Genomic DNA, 8,508 nt, shown 5'->3' with positions numbered 1-8,508 from the left:
CCTACCTTCTTAAGGAGGGGAGACAAAAATTCTTCTCCCTTTTTTGGCAAGGGTTTTGTATTTTTATTCTTAATACAATTTCCCAGTATCACTGTATCCATAATTTAGTTAATGTACTTAAATTTAATTTTCCAAGAATGAACAAATTTATAGTACATCAAGATGACTAGATGGAAGAATATGCATCATACTTCACAGCAGTTTTCAAAAGCAGACTCTGTTAACTGTGAATGTGTGCATCTGAAAGCTGCTCTCCTAATTTGCTGATGTTGTTGTAAAAATATAAAAATAAAAAAGCATAGTTGTCTTTTATCCTGCTAGGTCCACACAGCGGTGCCCACGATGTCTGCTAGATACCTTGGTAGAAACACATCCCCACTCCTTGGCGACCCAGTGTCTCTTACCGCCACACTCTTTCCGATACTCAAAACCTCACATAAAAAAACACACAATACAATAATCTTTGACCCAATTGGTAAGATATAATTGCCCACTTAAAATACACAGCCCGGTACCATCCATCCCTTAGGAACTTTGATAACAACCTGTAAATACACAGAGCAGAATCTTAACATCACCTGCCATGGCTTCTCCCCTCTGTCCTGTCTCTTCCTCTCTGTCCTGGTCTCCTCCTCCTCTTTCAAACATCTCTCCCGCCCATCCTTCCTTCTCCTCCAATGACAGGCCTCCTTCTATCCTGTACCTGCCCCTCACCTGTACTTTACAAATTCAATGGGGAGGTGGTTCTGGTGAAGTCACCTGAGTTCTGAGTAGGTGACTAGGCAGCAGTCCTTGAGGCAGTGGAATTAGCATCAAAATACAGATAACTTCAGGGAAAACCACAACTTTCCTGATTCAAAACTACTTGCTGAGCATACACCAGAGATATGACACTTTTTTTTAAAAAAAGACTTTATTCATGTACACAATAGCTATCTTCAGACACACCAGAAGAGGGCATCAGATCTCACTACACATGGTTGTGAACCACCATGTGGTTGCTGGGATTTGAACTCAGAACCTCAGGAAGAGCAGTCAGTGCTCTTAACCACTGAGCCATCTCTCCAGCCCTGAGAAATGACAGTTTTTAATGTAATGTTTGCTAGTGCAAACTTCATGAAATGACAGTATAATGTGCTTCCTGTGAGTTAGATGGTCAAGAAGCAATACTGAGCAGTCACAACAACACAGTTGACTTAATCTATGCTCAATCCATATAAAATTGTTTAGAAACAGCATAGAACCCAGACACATCTTTCTTACACTGTAAATCAGCTTAGATGTTTTACAATACTCGATAAAATGTTGATTGATGAGAACACATTGAATTACTAGGAAATGATCTCTGCATGCACATCAAGAACCAGAATTTATTACCTGTTCATCATATAACATTACCAGAGAGAAGCGGCATGAGACGTCAGAGACCAAGCACAGTTCATGCTTCGCATGATGTAAAAGAACACAGGAGGGAAAGCTTTAAGGGAAACCCGTAGGACTTTTCTTTCCCTGCCCATCACTAACAGAGCCAAAGGCACTTGTGTATTCTTCCTACGAACCTTTCAAATTCTGAATACCTTGGAATTAAACATTTTGAAAACTAATAGTCACATAACAGGGATCTCTCTGGAACTGCTTCAATGTGTCAGCAGCAGATCCCATGTTCTGATGTTCTGTTGAATGGCAAGGAGGTGGACATGGAGGTTGGTCTGGAAAGACTGCCATGTGAACCATAAAGATACTCATCTCTACCCTGTCCAATACATGTCTGCGTTTAAATAAATACTAGTGTTTAAATAAAATAAACACTGTGAGAAGACAGAAGGAAGCACCTTGGAACCCTCTCTTACAGCTTTTCTCTCTGGCTAAGAATCATTGAATCTGTTAGAGCATCTCCTGGAGTCCTTGTCTGGTTTGACAGGGCCTTTATGGTGCTTTAAGCACTAGTCCCTCTTGGTCATTTTGGTGGTGCTTATTGTCTCAAGTGAAATAGACTGCTTTAAAACCAATGCCTAGGATTATTCTATATCCCTACAGTAATGTGCCTCCAGGAGCTAACAGAAGTGGAGGCACGGCTGTATTCTCTTAGTATATTCCTCAATATTGTCATCTCCTTAGCAATTTCCCAAAGATTAGACAGTTAATATGTAGCTCAGGGTTCCACATACATGGATTTCTGCTTGAAAATCTAAGGCACGACATACACACGTATAACTCAGCCTTCAAGAAGTAGATGTAAGAGGATTTTCAATTCAAGACTACCCTGAGCTACATATGAGGTTCTGTCTTAATACATCACTGTCCTCATGGGGAATAAAGAAATGGAAAGGAAAAGTAGATATAGAAGGATATAAATGAGACAAAATGAAAGGAGAGAGGAGAAGGAAGAAGAGACTATTTAAAAGATGTTATTTCTGTACCAAACACGCAGAGTCTATCTGCCTGTCACAATTTTCTAATAATTCAAGATGTTTTCTTAGAAGCAACATTGTATTGAATATTGTAAAATATCTAAATTGATTTATGGTGTAAGGAGGGGGTGTCTGGGTCTTATGCTATTACTACACAATTTTACATGGGAGACCTGGCCCTTCCTAGATGTAATATTGATGAGGTGACCTTGAATACAAATCCCAAGTATACAGAGAACTGACTGTATCCTGACTGTAACGACACCTTATGGAAATTGTTGAGGTCATAATCAGAATCTAAGGGGAGAGTCATCAATACAGACGAATCTGGCCCATGCATGGTTAGACAGGTTCAGTGTGAGGGAGATGTCATGGAGTCAAACAGTGATCACCAAGAGCCTTCCCGTCTTGTCTCTTCAGTAGACTGCTCTATGACAAGAGTTGTCCAGAGAGAAAAAGGAGGCAGAATCCAGAATAATAACCTTCATTGCTCTCTGCTTTTTTTTTTTCAGAGCTGGGAACTGAACCCAGGGCCTTTCGTTTGCTAGGCAAGCGCTCTACCACTGAGCTAAATCCCCAACCCCACTCTCTGCTTTTTAACTTCTCTCTGAAGATATCTGTTGGGAGGCCACCTACAGGAAGTACATTAAACACCATCTACCATAAACTTGACTGATCTCCCCGCTTCTATGCACAGCAAGTGCCCATTACTCACAGGCACAATAGTACTTTTCAAAGGAAGACACAGGGGGCAAGGTGGGATCCACTTCTCATTTTGTCATGGGCCAGCCTATTTGTGGTTTGATGAGGAAAGATTTCTTCTTTTCAAAGCAATAAAACATTTTTTGCTGTGTGCTAAGAAGCAGAACTTTTGCACAGTGTCTTCATTAACTTGAGTTTAGATACGACCACGAATAGAATCCCCATGATGGCACAGTGGCTGTATAAGGACAAGTAGAGAAACCTCATTATCACATCTGCCCTGTCTCACTAGTGATGCCCTCATCATGTTATGATGTAGCAAGAAGGCCCTAATCAGACACTGTTGCTGTGTTTTTTAAACCCCCAGTCTCCACAGTCAAGCGCCCAACAAATCTATTTTCTTTAAAAAAAATTGACCAGGCTTTGGCCAGAAAGTGAACTAAGATAGTAGTATCTTTTGTTTTGTTTTCTTGTCAACTTGAGTATAGAAACTTTAAGGGATGTAAATAGAGATTTAAAGGGTTTATTTAGGGCCAGTGAGATATCTCAGTGGGTTGATGATCTGAGTTTTAGACCCAGAATAGATATGGAGGAAGGAGAGAACTAACTTCTGAACGTTGTCCTCTTGTCTCTACATGTGCACTGTGGCACTCACATGTGTGCAAGTAGGTACATGCTCCCACACGAGTCAATAAATATTTTAAAGTTATTTTATTTTGCAATATTTAACTCAAAAATATTAATAAATATATTTATTGATTTCTACACTGTATCAAAAACACATGTAATACTGTATTCATTCAGTAAGATTTAATTATTCTACTTCAGTTTCCAGTTTTGTATTAACTTTTCATCTGACTATTGGCTATAAATTTTTTTTAGTTTCAACTGTCAATGTTGAGCCCCTTACAAGCATTCTAAAGTACATGGCTTTTGGTTCTGACCTATTGAAGGCTGTGACCATACCAACTAGAAAACAAGTTCAAACCACAGGCTTCCATTGACTGGGAAATGAGTCAAATCATAAACTTCTCCCTTATGATTGACTAAGAAATACATTTCTTCATTGATCCTATCATAACCTTCAGAATTTGAACAATTACCACTTTCTTAATTGATGTTTAAAGTTGGTGTACAGTGACTTTCAACAGTTCCAACGTATGTTCCTTCTACCTACTTATTAACCCTTTCTTAAGTGGATTTCCTTGTTTTGGTTTAAAATGATTTCTGAAGTGGCCTGCTTCTGTTAGCACCCTAAACTGACATTATTGAAGGTGTTTCCAGAAAGACCTATTCTGAAAGCTATTTGGTGTCTACTAATGGACTTAGTGCAGTTCTTTCTGTTTAGAAACACTCTACCCCTGATCTTAAAGAAAACAAAACAAAACAAAAACAAACCTGCATTAATACTTGGCCATTGGTAAGCCACTGAGCTGATGTGCAGCAGGGCAGGGCAGAATATGATAGGGGTGAATGGAATTTCCCCTCTGCCCTCTGAAGATTTTCTGGAATAAAATGATTAAAATAAATTACATGGGAGAAAATTGTGTTAATGCATTACTGTCCTTAAGTACAGCCCAACATGGTTCAGAAGCATTGGGCCCCGGTCTTTCTAGGGGAAATGAAATACAGAAAATGTCAGGAAACAGCATGCTGGGGCTTTTCTTGTTGTTGTTGAGCTTTTTTGTTTTTTAGAACAAATAGTAAAAATCATTTAGGGAAAGTTGGAAGTTTGAAGGCTATACAATAGTTTGGGTTAACATGTATTTACTGTGCAAACTTGGTGGGAAATATTGTGTCCAATGTTGGAGAACCACTCACCCGAGGCTCCATTACTACATCTGATGCAAATCTGACAGAGGCTGAGGTCAGTTAGAGGGACACTGGTTGCACTGTGCCTGTCTTCTAACTCTTAATTGCTAAATCACAACCTGTATTTTTTTTTTAACAGCATCTGTTGTTTGTGATAGTCCTTACCAGGTAATGTGATACAATTTTAAAACATGTGTTCCTTTCTTCAAGAGAAGCATTTTTGGGGCTGGAGAGATGGCTCAGTGGCTAAGAGCACAGACTACCATTGAAGAGGACCAAGGCCTGGTTCCCAGCATCCAGATTGGAAGGTTCACAGCTCCTTCTAACTCCAGCTCTAGGGGACCAGACGCTTCTAGTCTCTGAGGGTACCTCACACTCCCACACATACTAAAAATAAATATTAAAAAAAAGAAAGAGCTGTTGTCAGCTTGCCTTCATAGTCCATTTTATGTATTGTTTTTAAAAACAGATAAAAAGGTGGGTTGGATATTAGCAATGTTCAGAGTTATCAAGACCAAGTAAAAAGGGTGTCATTGAAACAACCCAAAATGTTGACTGCTAGAAGAGTTGTCTTAGTCTCAATCTCTCATCATTCCTAATGATGTGTGTGTGTGGAGGAGGGGGATCGTGTTTACCAGTGCACACTTACTGTTGTCCCCTATCCTGCATAGGCTCTCTAATAACACTAACACCAGTGACAGAAATAGTAACTAATGTTTATTTGGTGTCCATTAGGTGACAGGGCCTGCACAGTCTTATACATTTCACCCCTAGTTTTACAGTAATCCCGAATGGTATGTGCTATTTAGTCAGTTTTACAGTTGAAGGTTCTAAGATGCTGTCTAGCACTCCATTGTGACTCAGAGCTGGAATCTTTGTCGCTCAATATTGAATGATAAGTGTTGTGTTGTTTACTGCTTATTCTGTGTCGAGGAGGCTCGCCATCCTAGGAGTAATAAACTGATATTTGTTACACAAAACTTTAGTCTAAATATCTAAAGAGGCATTGAGCTTATGCCAGCATGAATTTAAACATCTCTCGACAGCCAAAATTGACACAAATATTTAGTGAAGAAAAAAAAAATCCTTGCATGTTGCAGGCCGCCACCACTGCAGCCGGGGGTATGGGGTAGCTTGGGGTGTTCATGTAACATGTACCCTAGCCTTAGTGACATACCTAAAAAAAAAGACATTTGAGGACAAAGGAAGCATATAATGCTGACTTCTTGTGAAAGTACATGTGGTTAATCAAGAAGATAGGCATACAATTTCATTTTGTAAAGTTTTATAAAGGAAAATAAACTAAGTACTGCCTGGGAGTTAGTGCTGTGCAGAGCACTCAGGCTTCTCTGATTCTGCCTTCTTCTCAGCACCTCACAGCCAACAGCTGCCTCCATTACACCAAGTCACTCAAAGGAGTTTCCTTTGAGATTTCAAGATACCTCAGAAAAGACCTTGGTAGACATTTTAACGTTACTTTATTTTCAAGATACAGGTATCTAAATGCACTGAGACGATTAAGAAACTCAAAAATGTAGATTAACATTGCTGTTACTGAGTTGCAGCTATACAAGGCCCAACCTCCTTAGTACTTTATGGTGATGGAGGACTTTTATTATTCTTGTAAAATATACATAATATGAAAGCTATCATTTTTATCTAAGTTGATAGTTGAGTGGCATGAAGTACATTCACTGGATTGTGGGATTATGATTCCCATGCATCACAATTCTTTTACCATTTCAAACTGAAATTCTATATTCAATAAATACCAACTCTTCATTTCTCCCTCTCAAAGCCCTTGGCAACCACCATGCTGCTTTCCATTGCTTCCAATTTGTTGTCTCTAGGCTCCTTGTACAAATAACATCATATAGTATTTGTCTCTTGGCAACTGGGTTATTTCTTTTTGTGTAAATTCCTTGGGGCATCTATGTTCTGGCATGTGCCACAGCTTTTAGTCTGAATTATGTTCCATTTGTATATAGTGTGTTCATATATGTTTGCATGCATTTCTTGAACAATTGTTGACCTCAGGTAATATCTCCCTTGTTTTTGAAGATGGGTCTCTCGTTTGAGATCAATAATTTAGGCTAAGCTGTCTTGACAATGAATCCCAGGCACCACCTCGCCAGAGCTGGGTTTACTGGCAGAACATCATATGCCTGACTGGTATTTTGCAGTTTTGTCATGTGCATATGTGCGACTGTGTGTGTTCCTAAAACCAGCTTGGATCTAAAGCTTTCAAAAATGTCTTAATACTTATTATACAGAATAATGGGATTATAGGGTTTTCATGCATTATGTAATATATTTTGACAATATTCCCCCTTAATTTCTCTTGGGATTGCATTGAATCAGTAGATTGATTTTGGAAGTATGGCCATCCCATGAACATGCAAGGTCTTTCCATCTTCTAGTGTCCTCTTTTAATTTTATTCAGTATCTATAAAGTTTTCATTATAGAGGTCTTTCACATCCTTGGTCAGGTTTAATTTAAGAGATTTTGGGGGTGGGGAGCTCGGAGTTTTACGTTGTTTTGAATGGGATTATTTCCCAGATTTCTTTCTCAATATATTTTTACTGGTTGATAAGGCTACTGCTTGGGGTTGGGGATTTGGCTCAGTGGCAGAGCACTTGCCTAGGAAGCGCAAGGCCCTGGGTTCGATCCCCAGCTCCGAAAAAAGAACCAAAAAAAAAAAAAAAAGGCTACTGCTTGACATATATATTATTATGGTGAGATGTGTTTCTTATATTATGATTTTCTATGGGATATTTGACATGATTGAAATGTTATGATTTCTATTCTATCAAAAAACAAGAGATTAGAGAAATTTATAAAGTTTATTGACATATTGAGCCAGCACTACATGTCTGGAATAAACCAGTTTGACCATGGTAATTTTTTGATTTATTTTTGAATAGTTTGCAGGATTTTTTTTTTTTTTTGGTTCTTTTTTTTTGGAGCTGGGGACCGAACCCGGGGCCTTGCGCTTCCTAGGCAAGCATTCTACCACTGAGCTAAATCCCCAACCCCTGCAGGTATTTTTTAAAAAATTTTGCATATTTTATGTTGGAGATTGGTCTGTGTTTATCTGGTTTCAGTATTAGGCTAATACTAACTTCATAGTTTGGTAATGTAACCTTCCTTTGCTATTTAATAGCATAGTTTGAGAAGGATTTGTGGTAGTATTTCATTGAAGTTCTGGTAATTTTATTTGGTAAATATTTGACCACAACTTCACTTGTACTGCTTTCTACAAAGCTGCTCAATTTTTTTTTTCTTTTAAGATCTTCACGATTTACTTTTGGTAGGTTATATACATCCAGAAATCTATGTACTTTATTTTAGAGTTTTCTATTTATTGGAATAAATGATTTCTAAGATAAGACCTAATGATTTTTCTGAATTTCATTAATGTAGTAACAAGTGTCCTTACCCCTCAATCTATTTAAGTTGAAGCTTTTCAACTTGTTTTTGTATTTGAGGATTTTATGAATACTATATATCATTTTCATCCCTCCCTGTACCACAGCTAACCTCCTCCCATTTCCTTCCCCAAATTCACTTTTTCCTAACCCC

This window comes from Rattus norvegicus, chromosome 9 (assembly GCF_021556685.1).
Source record: "Rattus norvegicus strain SHRSP/BbbUtx chromosome 9, alternate assembly SHRSP_T2T, whole genome shotgun sequence".
Classification (NCBI taxonomy): domain Eukaryota; kingdom Metazoa; phylum Chordata; class Mammalia; order Rodentia; family Muridae; genus Rattus; species Rattus norvegicus.
Note: the sequence above shows the minus strand (reverse complement) of the source record.